General features: G+C 54.5%; 2 long non-coding RNA genes across 4 annotated transcripts in view; both read left to right on the top strand.

The window, feature by feature from the left end:
- LOC106727680 overlaps nt 1-2,089 on the top strand; it is a 17,657-nt gene extending 15,568 nt beyond the window's left edge. For both annotated transcript variants that reach the window (XR_001363916.1, XR_001363917.1), the window contains exon 3: nt 2,054-2,089. This is a non-coding gene — a long non-coding RNA (uncharacterized LOC106727680). The remainder of the gene's footprint in view (nt 1-2,053) is intronic.
- LOC106727679 lies at nt 2,085-7,482 on the top strand. Of its 2 annotated transcripts, XR_001363915.1 has the most exons (5): nt 2,085-2,207; nt 4,397-5,443; nt 5,836-5,932; nt 6,648-6,714; nt 6,923-7,482. It is a non-coding gene; the product is annotated as an uncharacterized LOC106727679 (long non-coding RNA). The 2 variants fall into 2 exon arrangements; XR_001363914.1 differs by having other exon boundaries at nt 6,648-7,482.
- Nucleotides 7,483-8,026: the final 544 nt, after the last annotated feature.

Here is an 8,026-nt window from a genome sequence, read left to right on the forward strand (position 1 = left end):
CAGTGATGGTGAACCTATGACACGCGTGTCAGAGGTGACATGCGAACTCATTTTTTTGGTTGATTTTTCTTTGTTAAATGGCATTTAAATATATAAAATAAATATCAAAAATATAAGTCTTTGTTTTACTATGGTTGCAAATATTAAAAAATTTCTATATGTGACACGGCACCAGAGTTAAGTTAGGGTTTTTCAAAATGCTGGCACGCCGAGCTCAAAAGGTTCGCCATCACTGCCCTAGAGTCATAGGTCAGGGTCCTCGGTCCTGGAGGTGGGACAAGGCCGCAGGGCCAGGGGACTCCTCCAGGGCAGCTCTATGGCCCTTTGCTGCCCTCTGCTGACCAGCTTTGTCACTACAGCCCCAGCCCTTCCTGTACCTTGTCTTCCTCCACCTCCAGACCCTCTCAGCCCAGGCCAGGAGGTGCCAGGAGCAAGCATGGGGTCGAATTGCTGAGATATGAGGGGGCTGGGAGCCTTGCCAACCCCTGTGCCCAGCTTTATCCCAACCAGAAGCTCCGGGTGGCCACTCTCCGGTGGCCCCGGTGGCTAGGCGGCCACCCGAGGTCTCAGGACAGCATGGGCTGACCTGGCATGTGTCTCCTGAGGGGTCTACTGGAGAGTGGCCTTGCGTGTGGGTTGGGGGGATGAATCTGTGCACCTACACACGCAATATGTGTGTACACGTGTGTGTCACGCCTACAGAGAAAAGAGAGAGATACACCCAAATTTCAGCTCTGGCTTCCTGCGCTGGGTGCTGGGGTTTCAGATGACACTGCTCTGCCCACTGCCCTTCCTTGTATTTCTCCCTGTATTGTCCACAAACTGCACGTACTGGCTTCGTAATCAAAAAGGAAAAGAGCCCTGGCTGGTTGCTCAGTGGTTAGAGCGTTGGCCCACGGACCAAAGGGTCACGGGTTCGATTCCCAGTCAAAGGCATGTACCTCGGTTGCAGGTTCAATCCTCAGCCCTGGTCTAATGTGAGCGAAAGGTAACCAATCCATGTGTCTCTCTCATGTTTCTCTCTCTCCCCCCCCCCCTTCCACTCTCTCTAAAAATCAATGGAAAAAAATATCCTCACTCCTCAGGGGAGGATTAAAAAAAATAAAAGGAAAGGAGCTTTTTAAAAACATCAGGTGGTGTCCAAAGCATGCCAAGGCCTCTGAGAGGCTGAGCCTGAGGCCTGGGTGGTCCAGAGCAAGGGTCCTGGAAACTGGGAGGGGGCTGAGGAGGAAGCAGAGGTGACAACAGGGCTCGGGGACCCCTCAGGGCTCTGCTTTAGAACCTAGTGCTTGCATGTATGTTTCCCCATAACCCCCATAACCCCCCCATAGCCTCCCCACAGCCTCCCCATTGCCTCTGGGCAGCCCCAGGGTCCCTCCTGCTGACATCCTCATGGCCTGGAGGTGGGGCTATCCCATTGTGCCCCATGCGTGCCCCGCTCTGCTCTCCAGCACCCACCTCAGTCTCTCCAGACTCTCCCCTAGTCCCTGGGGAACTCGCTGGGGTTCACCTGGAGTGGGCACCCTGACTCTCCAGGCTCAGCCCCCAGAGAGGGCATGGGATCCCCAACACCCTGCTTCCCCTTCAGCCCCACCAGCTCTCCCCTCCCCCCGACTCATTTAAACATTAATCAGAGGGGGAGGCCCCTCGGCGCTGCTGCCTGTGATGACAGGTCTGTCTCAGCCTGAAGTCCTTCCTTAGCCACCCGAGTGGCAGCCGCTCAAGGGCCTGCAGGCCCATGTGGCTGTGCAGGAATGGCCATGGGACCGGGTCGTTTGTGCCTTGGTGCGTGGTGGCCTCTCCAGGAAGGTGGCAAAATGCACAGGAGCCCTAGGCAGTTTGGCTCGGTGGATAGAGCGTCAGCCCATGGACTGAAGGGTCCTGGGTTCGATTCCGGTCAAGGGCATGTACCTCGGTTGCAGGCTCCATCCCTGGCCCTTGTTGGGGCCTGGGCAACCAATCAATGTGTCTCTCTCACATTGATGTTTCTCTCTCTCTCTCTCTCTCTCTCTCTCTCTCTCTCTCTCCCCCTCCCTCCCACTCTAAAAACCAGTGGAAAAATATCCTCAGATGAGGATTAACAACAACAACAACAAAAGTGACCAAAGGACTTCAGCTGTGTGCTCTGCAGGGCCAGGGAGGCCAAGGTCAGCATTGCTCAGCACCTGGAGGTACAGCGAGTCCCAGCATCAAAGCCCGGCCGCCAGGTGAGGAGGGAAAATCGATGTCGGGCTGAGGGATGAATGCAGAGGAGCCGGGGTGGGGACAGGACGATGTTGGGGGGTGGGGGTGCCAGGCTGACCGGGCTCCACACCCCCCGAGCACCTTCCACCTACGTCAGAATGTGCTGCAGGGCGGCCAGGCGAGCAGCTCCATCCATCTGGCCCTGGACGTCCCCAGTGGGGTGGCTGGGCTGCTTGCCCGACTTCGGCAGAACTGCTGACTCTGCACTGGGCGGTTCCCACAGAGGAGCCAAAGGCCTTGAACAGCCAGCCAGAGACTCCCGGGGACCCAGTGCCAGCTGGGCCCCTGACTCCATCGCTGGTAAGCCCCAAGAGCCTGGGCTGAAGGGCATCTATGGGGGGCTGCCTGGGGGCCCACCTCTCTAGCTGGCCCAGATTATTACATATTACAGAGTGAGCCATAGGGTTATTTTATTATTTATACAAAACATGATGGAGAAAAAGAGCAATCGATGCAAAAATATCACTATAAAAACACGAGCTATTTGCCCTAACCCGTTTGGCTCAGTGGATAGAGCGTCGGCCTGCGGACTGAAGGGTCCCAGGTTCGATTCCGGTCAAGGGCATGTACCTTGGTTGCGGGCATATCCCCAGTAGGGGGTGTGCAGGAGGCGGCTGATCAATGTTTCTCATCGATGTTTCTAACTCTCTATCCCTCTCCCTTCCTCTCTGTAAAAAATCAATAAAATATTTTTTTTTAAAAAAAGAATAACCAAACTCAGTTGTTTAAAAAACAAACAAAAAACACGAGCTATTCAACCCCCTGACCCCTTCCATAGCCTTTCAGGGCAGGCAGCTTCCCTCGGTGCTGCCTTCCTGTGTGCCGGGGATACGCGTCCCTGTGGCTAACACCTCAGTAGACACTCAGCCTCTCGATGTGTGGGTGCCCCATGGTGCTCCCAGTCCATCGACCCCTGTGGCGACATTAAAGATGTCCCGAACCTTCCCATCAGGAAGAGACCTCAGCAGGAGACCATGACATGGAATGACCAAACCTGACCTGACCGGTGTGGCTCAGAGGTTGAGTGTCAACAAATGAACCAAGAGGTCACGGATTCGACTCCCTGTCAGGGCACATGCCCAGGTTGTGGGCTCAATCCCCAGTAGGGGGCGTGTAGGAAGCAGCCGATTGATGTTTCTATCTCTCTATCCCTCTCCCTTCCCCTCTCTCTCAAAATCAATAAAGAACATGTTTGCTTTTTTTTTTAAAGAATATTTTAGGGACATATATAATACTTTCAACAATAAGGTTTTTGTGGGGTTTTTTTAAAAGAACGTTTAAAAGGGAGAGAGAGAGAGAGAGAGAGAGAGAGACCCAGCCTACCAGGCCTGCCCTGCCCAGTCACCAAGCAACCCCCAGGAGACCAGGACTGAAATGCCTGCCAGGAAGCCCTAGGAGATGGCCTTGCAGGAAGCCTAAAGCCCTGCCCCTCCCCGGAGCTGCTGGGGCCGCAGGAGGGACTGGTTGTACGAGCCTCCTGGGATCCTTTAGGGCAGCGGTTCTCAACCTGTGGGTCGCGACCCCTTTGGCAGTCGAACGCCCCTTTCACAGGGGTCGCCTAAGACCACCCTGCATATCAGATATTTACATGACGATTCATAACAGTAGCAACATCACAGTTATGAAGTAGCAACGAAAATAATTTTATGGTTGGGTCACAACATGAGGAACTGTATTTAAAGGGCCAGAAGGTTGAGAACCACTGCTTTAGGGTTTAGGAGATGCATGCCTGTGGGGGAAGGAGAGGGGAAAGGAAGTGGGGGGGCGGGGGCTGCTCCCTAGAGGAAGAGCAGGAGCTGGGCCCCTTGTCCTGTGGCTTTATCTCCTTCTCACAGGCAGGAATCTTAGGGGCGGTCTCGGGGGAGGGTTTCAGTAGAATATTCATCAGTTTTCTAGCTGGGCTCCTCCAGGGCTGCCATCTCCACTGATGGGTCAGTGTCAGGGCAGAGAATCATGAGTGATTACAGCTGGTCTTGGTGCGGCCCACCTGGTTTTGCTGCTTTTCGGGGCCTGGAGCTGAAATACAACTGAGGCCTTGATGTCATTTCTAGGGAGGTGAACTTCTGCACCTGCTGTAAACTGCTCTGCAATTTGTTCAGCTGTCTCAGTTTCCCCATCTCACGTGACCTGACTTATTGGCCCCTCTCCACAGGAGTTGGGGTCGCTGCTGCTGTTGCCATGTTATTCTGGTCGTCATGCAGCACATGCTTGCTCCGTCCTGCTGAAGGCTCCGGAGCCCTGAGCCAGCCGCCTCCGTCACAAGAAGTTGCCAGTACATTGGCCACAAAGATGCACGTTTATCCCGCCTCAACCTCCTCGTCGTTCCTTCTCTTCCGTCGCCAGGGGCCTCAGCTCCTCTGGCTCGGCCCCCTTTCAAGGCCTGTGCCCTTGTTGGGCTCCCTGGGCTGTGGGCTCCCAAGATGCCTCCGGCCAGGGCTCACCTGGTGCCGGCGCTGACCGAACCACTGGAAAAGGTGGAAGAAGCAACCTGGGGACAGCAACGCTGCTCCAAACCCTGCTGTGGGCCTCAGGGATGTTGCTCCTTCTCTCTGGGCCTCAGTTTACTGCGTCAAATGGGGCAGTAATCATAGCTCCTCTCTGGGGAAGACTGTGATGGCTACACTCATCAGCATTTAGGGTACACCTGATTTTACCAGGAAGGAATGGGGGGATCTAAATGCCTTTCTTCACACGTGCGTTGTAAATGACCGTCCCAAGTGGCTGGCGTGGCGAAGCGTGACCGCATCCACGGAAGCGTAACAGTGTGTTCTGGGATCTAGCAGACAATCTCGGCGTCAGGAAATGCCATCATATTTCACCGGCTCTGAGAAAAATGAACACAATTCCACAGCCACATAGAGCTCGAGCGGAGTCTGTGAACAAGGAGTGGGTAAGGGAGGACGTGCCAGGAGAGCCAATACCAGCCCGTGTTTGGTGCAGCCCGATAACAGGAAGACAGACCCCAAATTAAACAAATATGAATGAATTTCTCTGCGTGTAGTCGCAGCAAATATATCAGTTGAAAATGGGTAGAGCAAGCGGCAAAATGTAATAAATCCAAATGAACTCCGGTGCCGAAGTGAAAACAAATATTTCACTGAGTAGCAGTACAAGTTGGGACACGGGAGGAATACAGAGAAAGGACTGTTTGGAAGAACCACACACGACGTAGTCACATGACTGTGGCAGAAAGGGTTCGGTAAGTGTCCCATTAAGGTCTGTCTCTTGCATGCTTCCTCTCAGGAGCTCCTGGCCCTGCTGACTGGTCCAACATGGGGCTGGGGGATGGGGGCGGGAGGGAGAGATGAGAGCCACATGACCAAGTCCACTGAGGCCCTCTCAGATCAGCCTGTCTCCTGAGCTGGAGGACAGGACCCAGCTCTTTGCCCTATGCCCTCAACTTACCCCCACTTGGCTGACCTCCTGGAGGACCCCCACTCAATCTCCCACTAGGATCTCTGGCCTTGGGGACTGTCCCTCCTTCAAAATGTGCCAGCAGCTATTCGCAGCCAAACTGGCTTCTTGATGTGTATGGAGCATCTGTGAAACTTAGTTGTTGTTGTTTTTTTCATATTTGTTGGCATCTTTCAGGCCAGCCTTATCTCCACGGGCACATGTACAGGTAGGGCACCTTCCCAAGGGACCTGGGGCACCGAGACACCCCTACCCCTCTGGCCTCAACCTGGAGGTGAGGGGATGGGCTCAGGGAAAACTGCGAGCCCTGCTCCTGTGTCCTCTCTCTGCAGCCCCAAACCATTCCGCTCGCCATCGCCTCCATGTCCTGGCCACGGGCGTCCTTGAAGCAAATGCCATAAACTGTGATCCTTGGCTTTTTCTTTTTCTTTCTTTCTTTTTTAAAAATCACAACAGCTTTATTGAGAGAGAATTCACATACCACCCAACTCACCCATTTCAAGGGTACAACTGTATGGGTTTTTTAAAAAATATATATTTTATTGATTTTTTACAGAGAGGAAGGGAGAGGGACAGAGTTAGAAACATCGATGAGAGAGAAACATCGATGAGAGAGAAACTTCGATCAGCTGCCTCCTGCACACCCCCCACCGGGGATGTGCCCACAACCAAGGTACATGCCCGTGACTGGAATCGAACCTGGGACCCCCCCAGTCCGCAGGCCGATGCTCTATCCACTGAGCCAAACCTGTCAGGGCTGTATGGTTGTGTTTTTTTTAAAAAATATTCACAAAGTTAAGCAAACATTACCACTATCCAGTTCCAAAACATTTCCATACCCATATTCCACACCCATTAGCAGTCACTCCCATTCCTCCAAGAAACCACTAATCTACTTTGTTTCTATTCTGGACACTTCCCAGAAATAAGACCATATAACATGTGGTCTTTTGTGTCTGGCTTCTTTCACTTAGCATAATGTTTTCTAGGTTCATCTGTGCTGTAGCTGGATGCATCCGTATTCTAGTCCTTTTTATTGCAGAATAATATTCCACTGTGAGTGCACTATACAGTTTGTTTCTCCATTCATCCATTGATGGACACTTGGGTTGGTTCTAACTTTTGGCTATTGTGAATAGAACTGCTATGAGAAAGGGTCACTTGCCACTATCCTCACAGTTGCTTGCCCCTGGGTTGAGGACTGGGGGATGGTAGCTGATCTGTTAAACATGGATATTGACTGACATGAACTCAATTTTATCAGCCTCTTCATCAAGCTGTTGCCTGGAGGCTGCAAGTGGTCAATAGTGCTGAACAGATCAGGGTGTCCAATTCACTAGTATGCATGGAGCACCTGGTGAACCAGGTGGGCGAGGTGGGGAGTGAGGCTGCCACCCACAGTCAGACCCAGCTGTGGGCTACTAAAATGTCTTCAGGAGCTACAGGAGGGGCCCAGGAGCGAGTGATGGGGAGGGGGCGCTATAGCGGGCAGTCAGGCAGGTCCCTCCCAGAAAGAAGGTGTTATTCCTGCGGCAGGCTCAGAATGTGATGTTGGAAGGAAGGGCATCCTAGGCCCAGAGTGGGAAGTCCTTAGGAGTGAAGGGAGGCCTGAGGGAGGTGGCAAACCAGGTGGCTTTGCTGCCAGCCCCAAGGGTGGCACTGAGGGCCTGCAGAGGAGGACGGGGAGGGGACTGAAACCAGGGAGACCACAGGGGTTCCAAGGGAGCCTGTAGGTTCCGGGCCGGCCATTGGGTGGGCGGTGGGACTGGGAAGACAGGAGCCATGGCTTCCCAAACGCCCCTTTACACCGCAGGAGAAGTGGACCGCCTTTCCAGACGCTCCGCAGGCCCGGCCTCAGCTGTGAGTCCGTGCGGCTCAACGACCAGGGCGGAGCCCAGGTGCGCAGGTGTGCCGCGGCGCTGGCTGGCGGCGCAGGATCCACCTGACCCGGGGCGACTTGGGAAACCCGAAAAGAAATCGCACACCTGGTAGCGGGCCAGAGGCACGGAGTCCACAGCGGGGAAGGTGGAGCTGGGGGTGGGTGGCCAGGGAGACAGGGTCCCGTTTGGGGGTGTGGCCACGGACTGAAAAGGCGGGGTTCAGGCGTGAGTGGGGCCGTCCCGTGCGCGGGACAGGATCCACCTGACCCGGGGCGACTTGGGAAACCCGAAAAGAAATCGCACACCTGGTAGCGGGCCAGAGGCACGGAGTCCACAGCGGGGAAGGTGGAGCTGGGGGTGGGTGGCCAGGGAGACAGGGTCCCGTTTGGGGGTGTGGCCACGGACTGAAAAGGCGGGGTTCAGGCGTGAGTGGGGCCGTCCCGTGCGCGGGATCTGCCACGGGACACACACCGTCCCGGGACGCTCGT

This window comes from Myotis brandtii, unplaced genomic scaffold, assembly GCF_000412655.1.
Source record: "Myotis brandtii unplaced genomic scaffold, ASM41265v1 scaffold463, whole genome shotgun sequence".
Classification (NCBI taxonomy): Eukaryota; Metazoa; Chordata; class Mammalia; order Chiroptera; family Vespertilionidae; genus Myotis; species Myotis brandtii.